Raw genomic sequence first — 6000 nt, 5'->3', positions numbered from 1 at the left:
CGTGCAAAGCGGCTATGGAACAGTGGGAACGTCATGCTCCTAACATTTTAACTTGCAGAAAAGAGCTAGTTCTTCAGGAAAAGTGGCCAGCCCACTGGCTTTCTGGGGTTCAGAACAGGTGGAGAGTAACCCACTCCCCTCCCTTCTCTCATCTACACCAGCCTCAGCTCCACTCAGTTGGGGAGTGTAGAAAGCTTCTCCAGCCGCAAATGGGAGCCGTGCGCTCAGATGCTCTTCGGCAGGCCGCACCTCGGGGCGCACGCAAGACGAGCTTAGTCGGGGCGGTGGGTGGGAAGAAACCAGAAGGGGAAGGTCTGGGGGTGCGAGGGTGGAGTGGAGCCCGGCCCCGCGATCCGTCCCGGGTTTTGCATGCCACCCAGTCGCCAGCTCGGCCTCGGAGAATTCCATAATCACAGCGGGCGAGAGCGGAGACTGGGAGCGAAAAATCCGGGATCCGGCAACTTTGGGCAGCGCATGCGCGCCCGCGGCGCTCCATCCCAAACACACACACACATTTTTCCCCCGGACTTGGAAAGTCACCCAAAGCCGCCCCAAGTGCAGGTAAGAGACTCCGCGCTCCCTCCGTCGCGGCCCCCCCACCACCCCTCATCTTTGCGGGCCTCCCGAGGTGCTTCCGCGTCTCACCCCTCGTCCCGGTGCAGCCCCCTACCCCCGGGGCTGCCGCTTGCTTGCCGGGAGCGGGCGAGCCAGCGAGAGAGCCAGCCAGCTAGCGCGCGGCGGCTGCCACCCAACTCCGGCCGTGCGGGAGGCAGGGGGCAAGGAGGGCTGGCACCCGGGCGCAGGGCGGTTCGTCACCCGCCGTGGCCAGGGGAATGCCCAGCGCGCGGCTCCGTGGGAGGGGAGGGCTGCTCCTCCTGGGGGTCACTTACTCCAACTGAGGGGGCGGCGGGGTAGGGGAGAAGAGGGGGAGGTGCTAGGCACGAGTGCAGGACTTTGCAAATAGGGTGGGGGCGCCCCCCGTGCTGCGGGCTCCGGGTGTGGGGTGGGAGGCAGGTGCTCGCCAATACCGTGTAATCACTCCTTCCCCCTATACTCCCCCACCCCCAGTTGCAGGGATTCACGCGCTCTCCAGGGCAGAGAAGGAGGCAGGGGTGAGGGGCGCCCGGGGTGACTTTGCAAGACTTTGCCCAGGGGAAGGGGTGGGTGGGGGAAACCCTCCAGCAGACTCTCGCGCCCCACTACCAGAGTGTAGGTGCTACCGGCAGAGGTAGGCAGTGTTCACTTAGGTGCAGTGTCAAGGGGTGCCTCGGGGTGGGAAAACGAAGGCAATGGGTTGTTTCGATGGGGGAGCGGCGTCCCCCTTTTCATTTGTGCCTGGGAAGTTTGTCTCAAGTGCGCTGCTCCGGGCGCGGCTAGTGGCTCTTCTCACTCCCCCACCCCCACCTCCACCCCAGTCTCCTCGGGCACAGAGCTGGCAGTGCTGGGCACAGGGAGCCAGGCCACCGGCTCAGAGCCGTGCGCTCCCGGCCGGAGCCCGCTTGGGTCCGGGGAAAAGTTCGGGGGAGTTGCCGCGGTCGTTGTGTGCGCTGGGAGAGAAGTTGCGCCGGGGGATATGGGACGGTGGGCTGGCCGGCCCGCAGGCGGGTGGAGCGGTGCGCTCCCGGGGGCCCGTCCGCAGTGGGAGAGGGTCTGGCGAAGTCTGTGCCCCGAGAGTGGGCTGAGGGTAACCTCGGGGCTTAGCATTTGGGGAAAGAGACTCGAATCCAGGGGCCTGCCGCTGAAATAGGCACCAGGTGGAGGACCGAGAGAAGAGTGGCTTTGGGGCAGGGGGGCACCAAACGGAAGAGGGCTGGGCCACCTGGTCATTTGGGGTCGAGCTTCAGGGCAAAGGAGCGTGAGGTGGCTGGCAGAGGAGTGCAGGGTAGTAGGGCTCCAGGGGGCGCGCGGGAATGGGGGACAGGGCCCTACCAACAGTCTGGGAGCTCCTGGGGCAAGGGGCCGAGCGTGCGTCGGGGGTGAGCCGGCCGGGCGGAGCGGCGGCCGGTTTATTTTTACTCGGTGGCATTTGCAGAATGTGCAGCTGATGGCCGTCGGCCGCCAGGAAGTTTTGCTTTCTGTTCTTTCTCTCTTTCCGAAGCCAGTGCGGCGGGGACTGGCGGGCGGAGGAGCAGGGCCTGAGAGGGGAGGGGGCGAGTGCTGCGGTGGCAAGGTGTCGGGGCAGGGGCGTGCGGGGCGGCGGGCAAGAGCTGGCCGGCCCGGGGCGGCGGGCTGGCGCTGGGCCGCTGCGGAGCATTGGGGCGAACGTCCGTCCCCAGCGTTGGAAGCTCCTGGGTGAGGGGAACAGGTGTATGCGCCGTCAATCACGGCAGGAGGGACACTGGGGGCGTAGATTAAAATAATAATAATAATAGTTTTTTTTTTCTAGAGGGTGGGTGCAGATTCTTATTCTAAGCCATCCCCAACCCGGGTCCGGAGTTAGGGGAGAAGGGTGTCGAGGGAGGCAAGGGGCAGCTTCTCCCTACACTCAAGTTCCTCCTGACCCAGCCTCAGCTTGGGAAGCCGGCCCAGGGTGCGGTGAGGACCTCCTTCCCGTCACGCTGGGGAGCGTGCGGGCGCGGGTGTGTATGAGTATGATTTGTTCAACAGGGAAACAGCTAAACACCCCTCCAATGAGCCTGGAGCCCCCCCAAACCCGTATGGATCAAGGGGTGACTGGGAGGATTATGCGTCCTTGCCCCAGCGGAGTCTGGTGGCACGACCCTCTCAGAGTGTGAGGTTATCCCGCCAACACCCGGTACATTCATAGAGCTGGGGGAGGCGAGGGGGGAAAGGCCAGGGTAGTCGATTGGCAAAGTTGATAAATTTAGGAGGTCACAAAGCTGCTACAGACGCGGTGAGAGCGTGAGAGGGGACTGGAAAACAGATCGCTGGGTAAACTGGTGTGCCCACTCCCACCCCCTCCCACCCCTTGGCGCGCGCGGATGGACACACACACACACACACACACACACACACACACACACACACACACACACACACACACACACACACACACACACACACACCGCACGTCGCCTTCCTAAAGGGAGCTGTCCGAGCTGAGCAGGAGCAGCTGCGCGAGGCGTGGTGAGGGGGGTAGTTGGTCCCCCGGGGCTGCGCCCCGGCTGCGCTCCACGTGCCCAGAGGGGGCGCTGGGCCGTTCGGTGCCCGAGCGCAAAGCTCCGGGTGTGCGCGGTGGTGGCAATGAGGCAGTGCGTCCCGGGCGGGCGGCGCGTCCCGCGCCTTCTTCGGAGACTCGCTCTGCCTCTCCCGACGCCCAGCCGCTTTCCTACTTCCCAAACTTCGCTTTATGGTTTGCCCTCTGTCGAGTTCTCAGACCCTCTAAAGGGCAGGGCGGGGAACTTCTCCCTTCCGGGCAGCGGCCACCCTCTCTCTCCCCGAATCCGGCGAATTGGAGAGATAGCACCCCCCCTCCCCATCTTGTTAGCCACCTTAGAGGCGGTTAACGAGAGTTTATGGGGAATATTGTTGAACTTCAGTAATCAGGTTTCCAGCGATCTTATGCCTCCTGTTTAATTTATTAGACTAGTTATTTATTCTGTTGATGATAATCTGTTGCTGGTTTCTATGGAGATGTTAAACTGATCTCTTTCAGAAATCAAACTCCATATGCACTAAAACGTTTAAAGGGGCAGTGCTTCCCTCTTTTTTTTTTTTTTTTTTTTTTTTTTTTAGACTTTGCACCTTGCAGAGACTTCGCGTCTTTCTGAGTCTCAGTGCATTTTATTTCCTTCTTACCAAGGAGAGGAGCCGGGAGACTCACGCTTTGTGGCAAGTACAGCTTATTATGGCTGGAAGAAAGCGAAGGCTTTGATCCCTAAGTTGCATCATCATTTAAAACAGATCACTTCACCACCACCCTCTTCTCCCCCATCATATAAGAGCAAAATTCTTTCAAGATCAAAGAGTCCAATCTAAAAAAAAAACAAAAACGCAACTATTGTTTAAAAAAATAGGAAGTCAGTCAAATGTGAACCTCTCCTTTATATCTGCTCCCCTTGTGTTTAAAGAATTTTTTGAATAAGAAAAACAAAACTTGTAGCTCAGCTAATTTTTCATACTTATTAATAGTTTATCTTGCCCCCCCCTCTTCTTAATTTAAAAAGGAGTTCAAAGTTAGATTTCTCTGCCTGTGGGGGTTGAGGTATACTTGCCTCTCTTTTAGATCCTGACCATCTGTTTTTGGAAAATTAGCCTCTGGGAAGAGGGAAGAATTTTTTACTCAGACTTAATAGAGTGCTTTAATTTTTTTTAAATACCCAAATATTTAAAACTTTCTTCTTCCCTCCTTTTCAGGAGACTATCAGTAACCTCTGTCTGGTGTGTGAGAACACATCAACTTTTCCTCCTTCTCTCTTCTCCTCTGCTAGTCTTCTGTGTATTTGTGACTTTGTGGGGGGTGGGTGCAGTGAACTAAGAAAGTAAGGCAGCAAAAAATTATCTTGGTGTGTGACACTCTGAAAAATTGCAAACCTACTCTGAACTCCGATGTTTATCGCGCTGCAGATATGATACAAAGCGGTTGCATTTCCTGATGATCCTTTGGGACTAAGTTGTAGGTAAAACCATTCAGTACATTTTTAATATTAAAGTAAGGCCTGGGTTCCATTTTCTTGGAGGTGGGGGGAGTGGATGTCCATCTCTAGAGTGGATGCTTTCTGAGTATAGTTTCCTTTTTCAACTCCAGCCCCCCACCTCCACCCCTGCCCGTTTCCATTCACTTTGGGGAGGGGTGAGCCACACACAGGGCATTTGACGCTCATAAATAAATTTATATCTGGCCAGAAGGTCCCATGCTAAATTAGAGCACTTATTAAAAAAAGAAAGAAAGAAAGAAGGAAAAAAAAAAAAAAAAAAACACCTCAGACTCCACCCCTGCTATAGGAAATAAAAGAGGTAATTTTTGACTTTTCTTTTTTATTCCTTCGGCCATCCTACTTCTCTTTTATATTATTTTATTTTGGAAGGGGGTGGAAATGGGTGTTGCTTCTTAGGTGAAAGGAGAGAGGAGCAGCCATTCCTGTTATTTCCCCCTTTGCTATATTTTTTAAATGTGTTTGATTTGGATTGCAAGCAGAACAGAGGCACTGTAGCTTTAAACTCAGGAGTTTGCATATTCTCCTTGTATCTTTCCCCTTTGCTAATTATTGTGTTGTTTTCAGAGCAAATATGTCATATCCATGGCGACCGGGCAGGTTTATTGTCTTTCTGAAGCAATAGCTCACATAAGTAATTAATGACTTTCTTTTTTTTCCCCTGGCTTAGGTTAAACAGATCATTCAAGGAAAGTCATATCTCTCTTCTCTCTCTTCTTTCTCTCTCTCTCTCTCTCTTTTTTAGCCCAGTGACATAAGAACATGAGTTAGAACAAGAAAATACTTTAACCAAGAAGTCAACAGCTTATTTTCCTCCATTTCTTTTAAAAGCTGAAGTGTCAGCTTTCAGACACATGAGGCTGTCATTCTTGCAGCTGTGAGCAGTTCAGTCCATGCCTGGGTTGGAAATCCATTTGAAGGCTGTGCAGCCGGGAAGTGTTGGCATAGGAAGGAGTAACCTGGAGGAATTTGCTTTTGAGGTGGGGGGAAGCACTCCAAAATGAGTATTTCTCCTGTATTTAGCAGAATTTAATTACATTGTTTACAGGAAAGAATTAATGAGTTGGTAGTAATGCACACACACACACCCCCTTGCCCCTCTTCTCTCTCCCAGGCTAGTTAATTGGAAAGACAAAGTTTTTCTTTTTGATTCACCTTAAGCTTCAACTTTCTCTGGCCTTTGTCTCAAGTGCTTTTTCCTGGAAAAGTACCTTTTGGAATCCCCTCTGGTTAGTATTTCCAGAATTACAGTGGGATTTTGTCTTCGTGTTTTTTTCCCTTAGACTCACAACTTGAAGCTGATTTCTGCTTCTCAGGAATTCAGATCTACAATGGCTTGGATTTCTCAAACTTCATTTTGGTGGTGGGGGGCCGTTTTCGAAGC

The 6000-nt window shown here is 53.8% G+C and overlaps 1 protein-coding gene across 2 annotated transcripts in view; it reads left to right on the top strand.

The window, feature by feature from the left end:
- Positions 1-410: 410 nt before the first annotated feature.
- CASZ1 (castor zinc finger 1) overlaps positions 411-6000 on the top strand; it is a 144737-nt gene continuing 139147 nt past the window's right edge. For both annotated transcript variants that reach the window (XM_090268583.1, XM_090268581.1), the window contains exon 1: positions 411-561. The gene's annotated coding sequence lies outside the window, so the exon portion shown is untranslated. The remainder of the gene's footprint in view (positions 562-6000) is intronic.

The sequence above is a fragment of the Furipterus horrens genome, unplaced genomic scaffold, assembly GCF_987537825.1.
Source record: "Furipterus horrens unplaced genomic scaffold, mFurHor1.1.pri manual_scaffold_3, whole genome shotgun sequence".
In the NCBI taxonomy this organism is placed as follows: domain Eukaryota; kingdom Metazoa; phylum Chordata; class Mammalia; order Chiroptera; family Furipteridae; genus Furipterus; species Furipterus horrens.
Note: the sequence above shows the minus strand (reverse complement) of the source record. Positions and strands in the feature narration are given on the sequence as shown.